Source organism: Oncorhynchus mykiss, chromosome 1, assembly GCF_057628025.1.
Source record: "Oncorhynchus mykiss isolate SJ-2025 chromosome 1, ASM5762802v1, whole genome shotgun sequence".
NCBI lineage: Eukaryota > Metazoa > Chordata > Actinopteri > Salmoniformes > Salmonidae > Oncorhynchus > Oncorhynchus mykiss.
Window position 1 is genome coordinate 28173195 of NC_143022.1, and position 17669 is coordinate 28190863.

Below are 17669 nucleotides of genomic sequence, written 5' to 3' on the forward strand. Positions count from 1 at the left end.
TGTGGTGTGTGGTAATTGTGTCAGGTTGCTGTCAGTGGAGTCGGATTTCAGTGGCACAAAAGATGATCAATATCAAATAATCAAATCAAACTTTATTTGCCACATGCGACGAATACAACAGGTGTAGATTTTATCGCGAAATGCTTACTTTACAAGCCCTTAACCCATAGTGGGTTCATGAAGTAGAACACATTTATCAAGTAGGCTAAAATAAAAAGTAACACAATAAGAACAACAATAACAAGGCTATATACAGGGGGCACCATTACTGAGTCAGTGTGCGGGGGTACAATATGTTTTACTAAATCATGCTAAGATCAATATTCAGATTATTCAGAATTCCTCATACACACAGACATGTTTTGTAGTCTGATTATGCACAGTAAAAAATATCATGAGACAAATGGCACAACACATCCATGCTGCAGACACAATATGTTAGACACAATGGACACTACGGACACAATGAACACTACGTACACAATGTACACTGCGGACACAATGGACACTACGGACACAATGGACACTACGGACACAATGGACACTACGGACACAATGGACACTACGGACACAATGGACACTACGGACACAATGGACACTACGGACACAATGGACACAATGGACACTACGGACACAATGGACACTACGGACACAATGGACACTACGGACACAATGTACACTACGGACACAATGGACACTACGGACACAATGGACACTACGGACACAATGGACACTACGGACACAATGTACACTACGGACACAATGGACACTACGGACACAATGGACACTACGTACACAATGGACACTACGGACACAATGGACACTACGGACACAATGGACACTACGGACACAATGGACACTACGGACACAATGGACACTACGGACACAATGGACACTACGTACACAATGGACACTACGGACACAATGGACACTACGGACACAATGTACACTACGGACACAATGTACACTACGGACACAATGTACACTACGCACTACGGACACAATGGACACTACGGACACAATGGACACTACGGACACAATGTACACTACGGACACAATGGACACTACGTACACAATGGACACTACGGACACAATGGACACTACGGACACAATGGACACTACGGACACAATGGACACTACGGACACAATGGACACTACGGACACAATGGACACTACGGACACAATGTACACTACGTACTCATGACACTCACAATGTACACAATATACAATTGACCACACACATACAACAGACACAATTCTATAACTTACAACTACATAGCAAACACAACACATAACACAAGAGACACAACAAATGGCACACAACATAGCTGCCAACACACAACAGCCTGTGCAAGCTAGGCAGGGAGGGAGACAGGGAGGCAGGCGGGCGGGCCGGCGGCCCCTGGGAAGTGGGGAGAGTTGCTGTTTGATGTTGGCAGCTGATTAATGAGATGTGAGGAGTGAGCTCTTGACGGGCGCTCTCTGGGCGCCTGTTTCAGGATTCGGGTTGGGGGGTGGAACCAAGGATGGGAGAGGATGGGGGGGGACTCTGCACCCCCGCTGGATACCCTTGAGCACTCTGTGGAGGTGTTGACGCGCCCCGTGCTCTGCTGGCTCATGAGGGTGCTGTCGCAATTAAACCAGCACAGCAGAGCTCCTACAGGAGAGGAGAGCCTCCTCTCCACACGCAGCCTGGCCCCACCGCCGGGAGGGAGGGAGGAAGGGAGGGAGGGAGATGCATAAAGAGGGAAGGGAAAAAGTATGGAGCTAGAGAGAGAAAGGCATACATAGAGGAATTGAGACAGAGAGAGAGAGAGGGGAGAGAGAGAGAGAGAGAGAGAGAGAGAGAGAGAAAGAAAGAAAGAAAGAAAGAAAGAAAGAAAGAAAGAAAGAAAGAAAGAAAGAAAGAAAGAAAGAAAGAAAGAAAGAAAGAGAGGGAGGGAGGAGAGACAGAGAGAGAGGGAAGAGAGACAGAGATAGAGAGACAGCGAGAGAGAGGGAGGAGAGACAGAGATAGAGAGACAGAGAGAGAGGGAGGAGAGCATGATTGAGAGAGTAATGAATGGGGGAGTGCAGATGGAGTGAGTGAATGGGAGATTGACAGCGGGAGGGAAATGAGAGTATAGATAGAGAGGACAGGAAGAAGCAGAGGTTACGGAGAGGTGAAGAGGAAGAGACAGTCAGTCCCTGAGTTGCCTTTGGTTTACCTACCCTGTGTTATACATTAGTCCTAAGCCTGTGTTCTGTTCTGACGCATCAGGCCTGGTTGGCAGTGAGGGCTCATACTGGGACCAGCTCTTTAATTAGATCCTGATGAGGACCTTCAGCAAAAGAACCAGGTGATTGGACTTCTTATCCAAATAATTACCTCAATTAAGTCATTAAGACCCTGGGCATAGCCTAGCCCAGAACTGCCTCCTCTGTGCCACAGCAGGTATCCATCCCTGATCTCCCTCTCTCACTCTGCAAGGGCTGCCTGCAATCTCTGTTCACCAGTAGGTGTGTGTGTACTAAAGGAAGCCTATTATGTTTTTGTTTCCTGCAAGATAGTGAGATACTGAAATCTCATGCACACACACAAACACACACACACACAGATAGGTAAGTTAATTACCTTCAGCATCTGGATGTCTGTATGTGTGCTAGCCCCTAGCTGTTGCATGGGTCTTTGTGGTTCTGAAAGTGCCCTGGTGTATCATGGGGGATTAGGCTGGGGCTGCTGTGTGTGGGGATTGGAGAGGAGAACAGGCAGGCCAACTCTCCCTCCTTTTGAGTCCCACCTCACCTCACCCAACACTGCATAGCGAGAGAGCGAGAGAGAGAGAGAGCAAGCGGGAGAGAGGGAGAGATGGAAACTAAACTGCACTTTCTAATCTCCTGCCAAATTTATGACCATATTAGAGACACATTTTCCCCTCAGATTGCCAAGACCGACCCACAAATAAAATTTAAAAAATATCACATTTTGATAAACTCCCATATATATTAGGTGACAACAGTGTGCCATCATAGCAGCAATATTTCTGACCTGGAAAGGACAACCAGTGAAGCACGAACACCATTGTAAACATATTTATGTTTATTTATCTTCCCTTTTGCACATCAACTATTTTCACATTGTTACAACACTGTACCTGGCATTATAGAACATTTGAAATGTCTCTATTATTTTAAAACTTTTGTGAGTGTAATATTCCTGTTCATTTCTAATTGTTTATTTCACTTTTGTTTGAACTATTTCACTTGCTTTGGCAATCTTAACATATGTTTCCCAATGCCAATAAAGCCCTTTTAATTGAATTGAGAGGGAGAGATCTGTGTCCCATCAACATCCTGCAATCAGCACACACCTTGCAGAAAACCACCAGCTCACCAACCCATGCACACACACACACACACACACAAACACACACACACACACACACACACACACACACACACACACACACACACACACACACACACACACACACACACACACACACACACACACACACACACACACACACACAAACACACACACACAAACATACGCAATCTATTTGTCACGTTCACCTTCCATGAAATACCAAGCTCCTCTCCCATGTATTTGGTTAATTGTGTGTGTTGAGTATTTTGTTGTTGTTTTAGAGGGGGGTGAGGGTGTAGTTCCCCCCTCGTTGTGTCTGGCTGCTGACGGTGTCCAGGTGGGCGTTAGGCTGCAGAGGATGGAAACACACATCTGGATGAGGTTGAGCGCTCTGTACCCAGATGTGCTCTGACAAACACACACACAAAGCTCCCTTTTTGGGCAGTGGAGCACGGGGGTGACATCAGCTGCCTGTCAGGTGTCTGTATGATGCGAACAGATGTTATTTTGACGAGGGACTGAGAGGCAGGGGAGAGAGACAAAGAACAAAGCAACGACATGTTCTGAACTCAGCCGTGACAATTGTTGAACCATCCGATGGCGTTTAAAGAGTAATCATACACACTGGGATGGATGAACAGGCTCCCTCTCTGCCCTCACGTTAACTGCAGATCCAGCTGTTGTCTGTGCATAATGTGTTTGTGGTCATGTGTGTGTAATGTATGTTAATGTGTGTCAGTTGTGAAATGCACACACTGTTGGACAGACACACCAAAGACGTTTTTTATACAGGTCCTTTCTGTCACGGTTGTGTCTGTACCAGTCAAGTTGTTCCTCTCTTCACTTGCCAGGTCGTCAGAAGGTCAAGTGAGCAGCTTCTGTAGGTACACCATGGCAACTGTAATCCAGGCATTTTTCAAGGAACCTCTGTCACTCCAGTCCAAAGTCCCAGAATCCAACAGAACAGGATGGAGGCTTTCAGATGGGATTTGGTGCCAGTGACACTGATTCCCTCAGTCACAATTAAAAGACTCCAAATCCCTTCTGCCATTTTCCAGCCCACTTACTCTCCTCTCTCCCTGTCTGCAGTCACTGTGCAGCTGTGAAGACAGACCCAGACAGACCCAGTAGAACAGAGGCAAGTAGAGGAAGAAAGTAGGAGGATGAGGAGGATAGGAACCTCTCCGCCCACGGCCTCCCTACCTCTACCTGGCATCAGCCACAGTGTGTAGGTGATAGACCACATTTGCCCTGACGGGAGAGCCTTTGATTTGACTGAGGGACTCCTAGCTGGGACAGATGAGCTTGCTTAGGGGGATAAACAGCCTCCTCCTCCTCCCTCCTTCGATGGGGAGAGAGAGGGGGGGCAAAGTTAAGATGAAAAAGCGTCCTCTAAACAGGGTTGCTGACATCTCGTCCTTTGTTGTGGATGTGTGTGCATTAATATTGATTTATTTTGACTGCGGGTCTTTCAACATCTTGTTTGGTGTCAGCCCCAGGGAGAGGCCTCCCTCCACACATGCCCAGTCATCTTTAATAACTCCCATCCTTCACACACTGATATTAATATTAGTGTGTTGCTTTACCCCTGCTAACCTTCAAACAGCCCTGGCATTGGATTAGGAGGCCCTGTCTGGCGGCTAAGTGGTGCCGTTAGTACACAGCGCCTGGCGAGGCATGCTGGGGGGCTGGGTAGTGAGCTGTGTGTGGATCACTGGTGCAGTCTCATTCTGTGGCCCGTGTGTGGATTCTGCCGACAGAGGTTGCAATATCTCTGCAGAGTGATGGCCTTTGTTCTGTTCTGTCCTCCCCCGCTCCACACTGAAGCTAGTTAGGCTTTAATTATCTCGTCTTGTATCAGTGGGGAATCCCAGCATCATTTGTGAATTCTGGTCACGATGAGGCCCTTTTAAAAGTCTCTACTGCCCTACACTTACTCACAAACAAATCTCCCAACATATGTGTATTTGATTCCTGCCTCGGAATAATGAATGGGGAAGTTGTTATTTATTTGTTTGTATTTCAATGTGGTGGTAGCAGCAGGGGGTGGGGCTTGAGGGCTCATGGCAATTCCTCTCTGTGCAGTCTCTTTCTCTGACCCAACCAGGGACAGAGTGGCATAGTAGTGGCGCATATAGGGACAGTGAGGACTACGCTACTGTAGAAGTCAATGCGGCATTCTAGCAGAGAGAGACCCAATGTAGACTGAAGAATTCTGGTAGAATGAGTTCCAGAGGAGTACGAAAGATGCCTCAAGGGAAGGGTGTGGGGGCCCTTAGCACAGCCCTGAGTCTCTCTCTCCTCTCTCTTCTCTCTCTCCTCTCTCCCTCCCTCTCCTCTCTCTCTCTCTGTCTCTCCTCTCTCTCTATGTCTCTCCTCTCTCTCCCTCTCTCTCCTCTCTCTCTGTCTCTCCTCTCTCTCTCTGTTTCTCCTCTATCTCTCCTCTCTCTCCTCTCTCCTCTCTCTCCTCTCGCGCTCTCTGTCTCTCCTCTCTCTCCTCTCTCTCCTCTCTCTCTGTCTCTCCTCTCTCCCTCTCTCTCTTCTCTCTCCTCTCTCGCTCCTCTCTCTCCTCTCCTCTCCTCTCTTTCCTCTCTCCTCTCTCTCTCCTCTCTCCTCTCTCTCCTCTCTCTGCTCTATCTCTCCTCTCTCTCCTCTATCTCTCCTCTCTCTCCTCTCTCCTCCCTCTCTCCTCTCTCTCCTCTCTCTCCTCTCTCCTCTGTCCTCTTTCCTCTCTCTCTCCTCTCTCTCCTCTCTCCTCTGTCCTCTGTCCTCTCTCCTCTCTCTCCTCTCTCTCTCCTCCTCTCTCTCCTCTCTCTCTCCTCTCTCTCATCTCTTCTCTCTCTCTCCTTTCTCTCTACTCTCTCTCTCCTCTCTCCTCTCTCTCCTCTCTCCTCTCTCCTCTCTCTCTCTCTCCTCTCTCGCCTCTCTCTCTCCTCTCTCTCTCCACTCTCTCCTCTCTCTCTCCTCTCTCCTCTCTCCTCTCTCTTCTCTCTCCTCTCTCTCCTCTCTCTCCACTCTCCTCTCTCCTCTCTATTTCCTCTCTCTCTCTCTCTCTCTCTCCCCTCTCTCTCCTCTCTCCTCTCTCTTCTCTCTCTCTCTCCTCTCTCTCCTCTATCTCTCCTCTCTCTCTGTCTCTCTTCTCTCTCTCTGTCTCTCCTCTATCTCTCCTCTCTCTCCTCTCTCCTCTCTCTCCTCTCTCTCCTCTCGCGCTCTCTGTCTCTCCTCTCTCTCCTCTCTCTCCTCTCTCTCTCTGTCTCTCCTCTCTCCCTCTCTCTCTTCTCTCTCCCCTCTCTCTCCTCTCTCGCACCTCTCTCCTCTCCTCTCCTCTCTTTCCTCTCTCCTCTCTCTCTCCTCTCTCCTCTCTCTCCTCTCTCTGCTATATCTCTCCTCTCTCTCCTCTATCTCTCCTCTCTCTCCTCTCTCCTCCCTCTCTCCTCCCTCTCCTCTCTCTCCTCTGTCCTCTGTCCTCTCTCCTCTCTCTCCTCTCTCTCTACTCCTCTCTCCTCTCTCTCTCCTCTCTCTCCTCTCTTCTCTCTCTCTCCTTTCTCTCTCCTCTCTCTCTCCTCTCTCCTCTCTCTCCTCTCTCCTCTCTCCTCTCTCTCTCTCTCTCTCCTCTCTCTCCTCTCTCTCTCCTCTCTCTCTCCACTCTCTCCTCTCTCTCTCCTCTCTCCTCTCTCTTCTCTCTTCTCTCTCCTCTCTCTCCTCTCTCTCCACTCTCCTCTCTCCTCTCTATTTCCTCTCTCTCTCCTCTCTCTCTCCCCTCTCTCTCCTCTCTCCTCTCTCTTCTCTCTCTCTCTCTCCTCTCTCTCTCCTCTCTCTCCTCTCTCTCCTCTCTCCTCTATCTCTCCTCTCTCTCCTCTCTCTACTCTCTCTCTCTCTCCTCTCTCTCTCTCCTCTCTCTCCTCTCTCTCTACAGATGGGCACATTTGCAGGTTCACTTGAACAACTGGAGGTGCATTATTAGCATCCTGCTGCTTCCTCATATTTTATTCTCCCTTGGTGGCCAGATAATTCTCAACCAGCCGACCAAAGACTGGGTTGGTGTTCTAATGAATAAGGAACAACACAATGGGAAGAGCAGGGCAGCAGGCACACACGACCCTGGCTGCCGACCCCTAGCTACAAAGTAGGGTGGGATGTCTTTTGCATATCTGTGTGATCGCTCAAATCTTCTGCCGCTGGGGTTGTTGTTTGTGATTATTTCCCCTCACAGCTGAGAGAGGGGGGCAGTTGGGCTGGGGGACAGGAAATGAAGTCCCAGGAATCTGCCCTCTCCCTTAGGGAAGAAATGACAATGAGTAATTGTTGTGGAATGGTTCGTGGAGATTGGCTTTTTAGATGCATTTGGGAGTTGTACCGTGGATAAACCCCCCCCAGTGCACCCAGGGGCGTAGGATTAGACATTCACATGCATACACACATGTATACAGATGAACACACACACACACACAGATATACCACAGCAGGGTAGGATGAGATATTCACACATAAAAGCACAGAAAAGCTCAAACGTGGACGCACACACCCCAGTACACACACACATACAGTTGTTGGCTGTGTTGTGTGCTCTGTTGTATTGAAGGGAAACATATATTGAAGGGAAACATTCTATCAGATCAAGCCGTCATGCCTGTCTTCAGTGTAATGATGGTCAACCACCACTGTGTTAATGATCAACAGTGTTCCAACACAGAGTCTCCTCTCACGTCCTTTCCCTGGTCTGTCTCTTTGTGCAAGTGTGTTTGCATTACTGTATTACTACTGACTATCTCTGGCAGCTAGTGAGGGTAGTGGAGCGCCCCTGTGTCTTGTGAAGGTTGATGACCAGTCTGTGAGGTTGGGTTGTGAGTCCGGCCAGGTGCCTTGCTGCTCCAGCAGCCCACAGCGCCAGGCCTCAGATTCAATAAGGCTCTATCAGACCAAGGCTGTCCAGAAACACAGGCCAGCAGCAGCCAGGCAGCAGCCTAGACCTCCATTTACAACACACCTAATTACACTATCTTCATTATCTACATGATCTTCAATCACCTCAATTAGCAATCTGGGATGGGTGTCTGTGTGTTTGTGTGTGTGTGTGTTTCTGTGTGTGTGTGTGTGTGTTTGCACCTATTAAAAGTTATGTATTGGGCATGGAATAAGTGCTGTGTTTCACCTTGAGGTCTGTGGGCAACTGGTTAGGTCAGCGGTTGAATGTTAGGCTGCAGTGCATTTTGCATGACCAATATCAGTGAGCAAAATAACCATCATATTTGGCTTGGTTTACTTGGTTTAGTAATTGTCTTCTTATTTCAGATTATTAGTAATGGCTTTGCAGTGTTCTGGCACAGATCTATGCTGAAAACCTTGTCCCTCAATCTCAGAAACAGCTGTGTTTGTCAGCAAGGGCCAGAGAAAGCTCCAGTCACACAGATGCCGATCAGAAGAACTCATTATTCACACCAGCCTTGATTACAGGTTATAGTCAATTGCTGTTGCCGTGGTGATTAGCCCTAGATACAGAACAGAAGTGCTTGGTAACCTAGTTGGATGGGTGGTGATGATGTATGAGTTGCTCTTGTGGGAACTACCACAGACTCACAATGCCTTCCACTGGAGAGAGTGACAATAGTCGGCTAATGTCAATTAGAGCATATGTTCCCACATAGAACCTTTAATTATTACTGAAGCGTTTTGTAGGGCCTGTGTGTGAGTGTCTCGTAATGTGGCCTATCGGCAACCTTTATGGACAGCACACGGCCTGCTAATGTGGGCTGTAAGACAGAGGCATATGGAAACATATGGATGGAGTCAGTGAGAGGTAGAGGGGGGAAGATGTAGAACAACACTTGAAGTAAATGGAGGCCCTGGGAGTGACTGCCACTTATAAAGACTTATCATGTGGTGGTTTTATTGGTGCACTGATTACAGCTATTCCCACATGGGCACTTTAGAGCATTCCATTAACATTCAAAACACAAATACCATGCATACATTATACTCCCTCACACTCTCCCTCTCACAATCCATGTGTGTGTGTGTGTGTGTGTGTGTGTGTGTGTGTGTGTGTGTGTGTGTGACCAAGCTCCGAGATATTTATTTTTTGACCCTGAGATTTAAATGCACATATAATTTCCTTTTTGATTTCCTTTTCATATGGCTGCCATTATTATAGAGTGTACTCAAGATGCCTAAACATAAACATCTTGTTTCCATCTGCATATAGGCTGCTCGGTGTAAGCCGAGGACACGCAGCACATGCAAGCTTATGTCGTTGATTATTTCCCATTTCTCTGGTGTTGGCTGGGGGGCCCCTGCCTGTGTCTCTGTGTGCTGCCTCTTTATCTGCGTGTGTGTGGAGGAAATGAGAAGCAGCTCTCCCAGGGAGAGAGGCCTGGATGGACAGCGGGCGGCCAGGGCCAGACAGGGCTGCTGGGCGGGGGCGCGGGCCTACTGCCTAACCCTGATTTGGTGGAGCCCAGGTGTTGTGGAGGAAGGAGGAAATGTGATTGGTGGAAGGTGGGGAGTTGTTGTGAGGTAGTTCAGTAGAATAGGACTAAAAGGATTACGGAGGACCTCGTCAGATATAAGGGTGGTCTTTGACATGAGGGATTCCAGTCTCAGAGGCCTTAGTACCATCAGTGGTGTAAAGTAAAAATACTTTAAAGTACTACTTAAGTAGTTTTTGGGGTATCTGTACTGTACTTTACTATTTATATTTTTTGACATCTTTTACTTCACTACATTCCTAAAGAAAATATTGTAATTTTTAGTCCATACATTTTTCCTGGCAACCAAAAGTAATTGTTACATTTTGAATGCTTAGCAGGACCAGAAAATGGTGAAATGCACACACTTATCAAGAGAACACGTGGTCATCCCTACTGTCTGTGGTCTGGCGGACTCACTAAACACCAATGCATATTTTGTAAATAATATCTGAGTGTTGGAATGTGCCCCTGGCTATCCGTACATTTTTTAAATAAGAAAATGGCTTTGCTTAATATAAGGATTTTGAAAAATAATTGATACTTTTACTTCTACTTCTGATACTTTTAGCAATTACAGTATACTTTAGCAATTACATTTACTTTTGAAACTTAAGTATATTTAAAACCAAATACTTTTAGATTTTTACTCAAGTAGTATTTTACTGGGAGCCTTTCACTTTTACTTGAGTGACTTTCTATTATTTGAAGGTATCTATACTTTTACTCAAGTTTGAGTTTGACAATTGGGTACTTTTTCTACCACTGAGTACCATGGCTTCATCATGGCTCCTGCAGTTCAGAGTGGCCAATTTGGGCCATTGACCTTGCAGTGTGTCAACAGACCCAATAAGAATGGAGAACCTTGGTAATCAGACCTGAAGACTGGTCAGTGGACACCAGTCCTTAGGTCAAAAGCCCACATAAAGTACAGTTGAAGTCAAAAGTTTACATACACCTTAGCCAAATACATTTAAAAGCAGTTTTTCACAATTCCTGACATTTAATCAGAGTAAAAATTCCCTGTCTTAGGTCAGTTAGGATCACCGTTTTATTTTAAGAATGTGAAATGTCAGAATTATATTAGAGATAATGGTTTATTTCAGCTTTTATGTCTTTCATCACATTCCTAGTGGGTCAGAAGTTTACATACACTTAATTAGTATTTGGTAGCATTGCCTTTAAATGGTTTAACTTGGGTCAAACGTTTCGGGTAGCCTTCCACAAGCTTCCCACAATAATTTGGGTGAGTTTTGGCCCATTCCTCTTGACAGAGCTGGTGTAACTGAGTCAGGTTTGTAGGCCTCCTTGCCTGCACACGTTTTTTCAGTTCTGCCCACAAATATTCTATGGGATTGAGGTCAGGGCTTTGTGATGGCCACTCAAATACCTTGACTTTGTTGTGTTAAGCTATATTTCCACAACTTTGGAAGTATGCATGCGGTCATTGTCCATTTGGAAGACCCATTTGCGACCAAGCTTTAACTTGCTGACGGATGTCTTGAGATGTTGCTGCAATAAATCTACATAATTGTCCTACCTCATGATACCATCTATTTTGTGAAGTGCACCAGTCCCTCCTGCAGCAAAGCACCCCCACAACATGATGCTGCCACCCCCGTTCTTCACGGTTGGGATGGTGTTCTTCAGCTTGCAAGCCTCCCCCTTTGTCCTCCAAACATAACGATGGTCATTATGGCCAAACAGTTCTATTTTTGTTTCCTCAGACCAGAGGACATTTCTCCTAAAGGAGAATCTTTGTCCCCATGTGCAGTTGCAAACTGAGCGGCCTTTAGTATGTCTACTCGTTTTACTGTGGATATAGATACTTTTGTACCTGTTTCCCCCACAAGGTCCTTTGCTGTTGTTCTGGGATTGATTTGTACATTCATCTCTTGGAGACAGAACGCGTCTCCTTTCTGAGTGGTATGACGGCTGCATGGTCCCGTGGTGTGTATATACTTGCCTACTACTGTTTGTATAGATGAACGTGGTACCTTCAGGCATTTGGAAATTCCTCCCAAGGATGAACCAGACTTGTGGAGGTCTACAAAAAAAAAATTCTGAGGTCTTGGCTGATTTCTTTTGATTTTCCCATTATGTCAAGCAAAGAGGCACTGAGTTTGAAGGTCGGCCTGGAAATACATCCACAGGTACACCTCCAATTGACTCAAATTATGTCAATTAGCCTATCAGAAGCTTCTAAAGCCATGACATTTTCTGGAATTTTCCAAGCTGTTTAAAGGCACAGTCGACTTCTTACCCACTGGAAATGTGATACAGGAGGATCCAGGTGATACAGGAGGAGGATTGTATTTTACCACAGGAGGGGGTAGAGGGTGGAAGGTATGGAGAGACAGAGGGAGATGGAGGAGTAGAGAAGGAGAGGGTGGAAAGGTGAAGAATGTAACAGGGTCCGTGTATTAGCAGCTCTGCTATTTTATGGGTGAGATGTTATTATATGTATGTGAAAGGGCAGAAATGTGTTGGGGCCTGCGGCTCGAGTGGACCATGTGTTCAAATTGTCTCTATGTTTGTGTATGTTAATGTCGGTCAGACACTGAAGCACCTTGACTGCCCTCCACCTGTCCCCCCTCCCCACCTGTGAAGCAGACGGGACACTTGAAGGTGCCGCCCATGCCCTCGAAACTATGCTGGAAACTTCTGACCAACTGGAATTGTGAAACAGTGAATTATAAGTGAAATAATCTGTCTGTAAACAATTGTTGGTAAAATGTATTGTGTCATGCACAAAGTAGATGTCCTAACTGACTTGCCAAAACTATAGTTTGTTAACAAGAAATGTGTGGAGTGGTTGAAAAATGAGTTTTAATAACTCTAACCTAAGAGTATGTAAACTTCCGACTTCAACTGTATGTCAGGAAAGAGTAGATGGGTGTTTTTTTATAGAAATGACTGCGATGGAGGGAGTTGGGGAGAAGGAGGGAAATGGAGCGACGAGTGGCTAGTGTGCTTTGGAAGGACAGTTTGTTTGTGTGTTTGCATGAAGGTCGGTTTCTACGGGGTGGAGAGATCCAGCATCCTACTGTTATGTAATCTGATAGGAGATTCCAAGCTGGTCAGCTCCATATGCCGTCCACGTCTGCCAAAAATATCTGGAGCCGGAGACTCCATCATGCTTGGCCCGACGGAGAGTGCGCTCCGGAAATATTTACTGCAGATAATAGGAAACGTGTGAACCAGAGCCGTGGCCAGGAGAGAGGGAGAAGGAGAGGAAAGAAAGAGGGAGTTGAAGGGAGAGAAGGATGGTCCCAGGCAGAGTCAGTAAACTGGTGGATGACGAGTAGTGAATAGCTATGACAGAGAAGTGGCATACAACGAGTTTGTGTCAGAGATAGATTGAGTGAAGGCAAGTGAAAGTCTGTGTATGTGTGGGTGTTAGGAGCTCCAGGGTTCATCTCAGCATTGCAGCTGTGTGTGTGTGTGTTTACGTGTTTGTTTGTGTGTTTGTGTGTGTGTGTGTGTGTATACGGGTGTGTGTGTCTGAAAGGGAAAGCAGAGGTGGAGAGCTCTTGGGACGCCTCCAGCTCTGCAGCAGGGTGCGTGTGTGTGTGTGTATGTGTGTGTGTGTGTGTGTGTGTGTATACTCTGGCCCACATTGCCGCCCCCACTACCATGGGTCAAGCTCAGCATGCCTCAATTTCTCCCTCCTCTCTCTGTGTGTTTCCATGGCAACACACCTTGAGCTATCCCCCTAGAGGAGCCCAGCACCTCCACCCCCTTTTGCCCCCTCAACCACACAGTCACCCCCCCCCCCCCCCCCCTGCTCTCCCCTTGTATCTCTCCCGCCATCCCTGCCATCAATCGCCAGGCCAGGCTTTAGGCCGCAGGGCGAGGGGTGGGGGCCGGGGCCCTGGGGAAGCCCAGCTCACAACCAAGGAGCTCATTTATGTGCCAGTGCACACTGCAGGGGGTTGTGGGGAGAGAAGCTGGAGTGGGAGGAAGGGTGCGCCTGTGTTGACAGGGCTGTCCCCGGGGAGGGCTGCGAGCGAGGGCTCCACCTGACTCCCCCTGGTCAATTAGCTGGAAGCACATTGGCTAAGCAGCAACAGAGGCAGCCGCCCCGTTGTACCGCAGCAGTGTTTGTACAGGATAAGACTCCTGTTCAGTCGGTGGAATAACAGTTTAGGAATAATATATAAATAGTTTTTTATTTCCTTCACTTGGCGTCTTTCCTCTCCATCACTGCAAGGCCTTCCATCTCTCCACCCACCTTAGACTGTAGTCCTTTACCTGCTTTCTTTCAGTGCATCCCTCTCTTTCTTCTAGGGCTGGGAATTGCCATGGACCTCACAACACAATATCAGCATGATACTTAGATGCCAATATGATATGTATTGCGATTCTCAGATTCAATGTTCCAAACACATTGCTCACCATATGTCTGCTGCAGAGGGACAAGAGAGAGCCGTGAGAAAACGAGTTTTGACCAGTCATGGAAATAAGTGCTGAAAAACAAATTGGCTCCCTATTTAAAAAGAAGATGGAGAACAAGCTATGAAGGAAAAATACTGGAGTTTTGGTGCAGCTACAGCCAACTAGCGCAAAAATAATTTTTGCGATATGATATATCGTTAGAAATAATATCTCGTTATGTAATTGTACCGATTTTCTTTGTCTCGCATCACTTCCTCTTCCTCACTCTCGCTTCCCCCTGCTTTCTCTCACACTGTCTCTCTTCCCCCTGCTTTATCTCACACTGTCTCTCTTCCCCCTGCTTTCTCTAAGACTGTCTCTCTTCCCCCTGCTTTCTCTCACACTGTCTCTCTTCCCCCTGCTTTCTCTCACACTGTCTCTCTTCCCCCTGCTTTCTCTCACACTGTCTCTCTTCCCCCTGCTTTCTCTCACACTGTCTCTCTTCCCCCTGCTTTCTCTCACACTGTCTCTCTTCCCCCTGCGTTCTCTCACACTGTCTCTCTTCCCCCTTGCTTTCTCTCACACTGTCTCTCTTCCCCCTGCTTTCTCTCACACTGTCTCTCTTCCCCCTGCTTTCTCTCACACTGTCTCTCTTCCCCTGCTTTCTCTCACACCGTCTCTCTTCCCCCTGCTTTCTCTCACACTGTCTCTCTTCCCCCTGCTTTCTCTCACACTGTCTCTCTTCCCCCTGCTTTCTCTCACACTGTCTCTCTTCCCCCTGCTTTCTCTCACACTGTCTCTCTTCCCCCTGCTTTCTCTCACACTGTCTCTCTTCCCCCTGCTTTCTCTCACACTGTCTCGCTTCCCCCTGCTTTCTCTCACACTGTCTCGCTTCCCCCTGCTTTCTCTCACACTGTCTCTCTCCTCCTTGCTTTCGCTCACACTGTCTCTCTTCTCCTTGCTTTCTCTCTCTCCCTCTCTCTCTTTCCCATTAGTGTCCTGGCAAGCCCTCATCAGTAATTCTGCGTATGTTTGACGGCATCATGCTGTTTCTCAATTAAGATTGTGCATACCTTAGGAGGTGGGGAAGGTTTTTCCCTCTCAATCACTTAAATATTCTCTTTCTCTCACTGTCTTCCTCCCTCTCTCGCTCTCGCTCCCTTTCTTCACTCTGCATACCGATCAAGCCTCTTAACAGATCGGTCTGTTTGTCTTTCTCTTTTTTCCTGTTGTCCGTGTCTGATCTGTAGATAGCTGAAGTGAGGCCTTTAAAGGATGAGATGTGTTGTAGCTATTTAACCTCTCTCTGCTGCCATGCTAATGACTCTTCTATGGGCTGCTTGTACAAAACATCCATACACTCATCTAACAGGCCAAGTCCGCGACCACTTACTTGTGATGAATTAATCCTTTATTGTAATTGTAATGGTCATGTAGTGAGAAAAGAAAAGAGGTGACACACTAATAGGGATTATGTTTATTCATGATTGTCTGCATCAGTGATTTGTATAGCAGTACAGTATATACTCTTAATATGTCATAGCGTAATTAGTATGCTATAAACTCTGTACAAGTTGAGTACAGTTTGGCTTTGTGTGCTAGTTTAGTGAAACTCCCAGGACTCACCTTCACCAAACCTCTGCTCTCCCTCCCTGCCCCAGTGCGGGTCTCCCAGAGTAGGAGCTGTGCGGCTGTGTGGCTGCCTCACGGATCAAATGCTCTCTCAGACACAAAGCTGGCCGGCAGGACGTTCCAGGGTCCTGTCATCTCGCCATGGTTCCCCCACACACACACAGCCCGCCCGACCCAGCCCGCTTTGTGTCTGATAGAGCTCAGCCCACCAGCCCTCCCTCTGTGCGCTGAAAGGGAGGACAGACAGAGTGCACTCCCCACTCACTGATCAAAACAACTGTATTTGTATAGAAAATACATCACTTTCATAGGACCCACACATACAAACGCTCTGGGCCCCCTCGCTCTGCGCCCTTGGACTGGCGGACAGCCCAATTAACCCCCTGCTCTCTGTTCTCCCTCTCTCTCTCTCTCTCTCTCTCTCTCTCTCTGTCTCTCTCTGTCTCTGTCTCTCTCTGTCTCTCTCTGTCGCTCTCTGTCTCTCTCTGTCTGTCTCTGTCTCTGTCTCTCTCTGTCTCTGTCTCTCTCTCTCTCTCTCTCTCTCTCTCATAGTTTGACAGAATTCTCCCAATGTTTAACTCATACATAACCCTCATTTCACCTTATTTTCACTTTTGGACCCGTATGCAGTATGCTAGATCTATTGTCAGTTTATGTTTGTAGATCAGTATTCTATGGGTCAGTTGGTGCTGTTGGTCGTGTTGTGGTTATCGCTGTAGGGTTTATTCTCTCTCTTCTCTCTCTCTCTCTGTGTGTCTCTGGGTTCATGGGAAGTTCCACCTGCTGCTTCAATCTTGCCACAATTTAATATTTTAAATGGTAATCAACCACCATTTCAGGGTGGTTTGGGACAGAAAGGCATCCCACCCAAACACGATGTCTTTGAGGAAGCAGCAGCGGGGAGGGGCAGACCAAAGGAGTACCCTCGCCAATGCCTCTAAGCCCCGTCCGCACCCAGCTCCACACCCCCCTCCTTCCCGTAGCCATTCAGACAGGGATTAAGGCACCCTTGTGCAGGCCTTTGAGACGGAGAGGAGATTGGAGTCAGTGGATGTGGTTTTGGTATGGGGGGTGTTGGTGGGGTGAGGTGGGGAGGTCAGGGGGGTGTTAGGGATGTTTGATTGAAGACTTTATTAACTCTGCGTGCCACTGTTGCTGAGCAGCGGGACACCTCGGGGCATGGGGGACACTGTCTGCGGTGGGACAGCGGGGTAGGCGGGAGGTTGCCTTGAGGGGGGACAGGGACCGGCAGCGGTGTCTTCCACGGTTCGGGGCTTGGCGAGAGGCTGCGATTGGGGCGCAGTGGAGGTAATCTGATGGCACGGGGACGGGCGCGGCTCGGTCCTGTGTGGCGCTCGGCCGATAAGACAGGAGCGGAGGCGCCCAGCCAGGACCCAACGCCCACCTTTCATCTGTCCCACGGCGGAGGGGGCCGCTGATGTCATTCATGCAGGCTTAAAATAGAGCGGCGAGCAGGGGGAGGGCACATAGCCCAGACCACTGGGGGTGGCAGGCAATTACCGGCCGGGAGAGAAGAGGCACTGGGAGAAGGGGAGGGGGGAGCGGCTGGTCACACAGGCCAGTTCTGAGAGAGAGAGAGAGAGAGACAGAGAGAGAGAGAGAGAGAGAGAGAGAGAGAGAAGCGGATGGACATCCCTTTCTCAGTAGTATTCAGACTGGACATGTCTCCCTCTCTGGGCATATGGGAGAGAGGCAATGATGGAATTGAACCGCTATACTTTAGTACACACACACCTGTACATGAGCTGACGCTTTTAATTGTGTGTGTTTGATAATAATGTATGTGTATAATGTGTTTCCCCTGCCTTCACCCTCTGACCCTCCTT

At 47.9% G+C, this 17669-nt stretch overlaps 1 protein-coding gene across 2 annotated transcripts in view; it reads left to right on the forward strand.

The window, feature by feature from the left end:
- LOC110520060 (zinc finger protein 423) overlaps nucleotides 1-17669 on the forward strand; it is a 146939-nt gene that overhangs the window by 111403 nt on the left and 17867 nt on the right. The gene's annotated exons all lie outside the window — the stretch shown is intronic.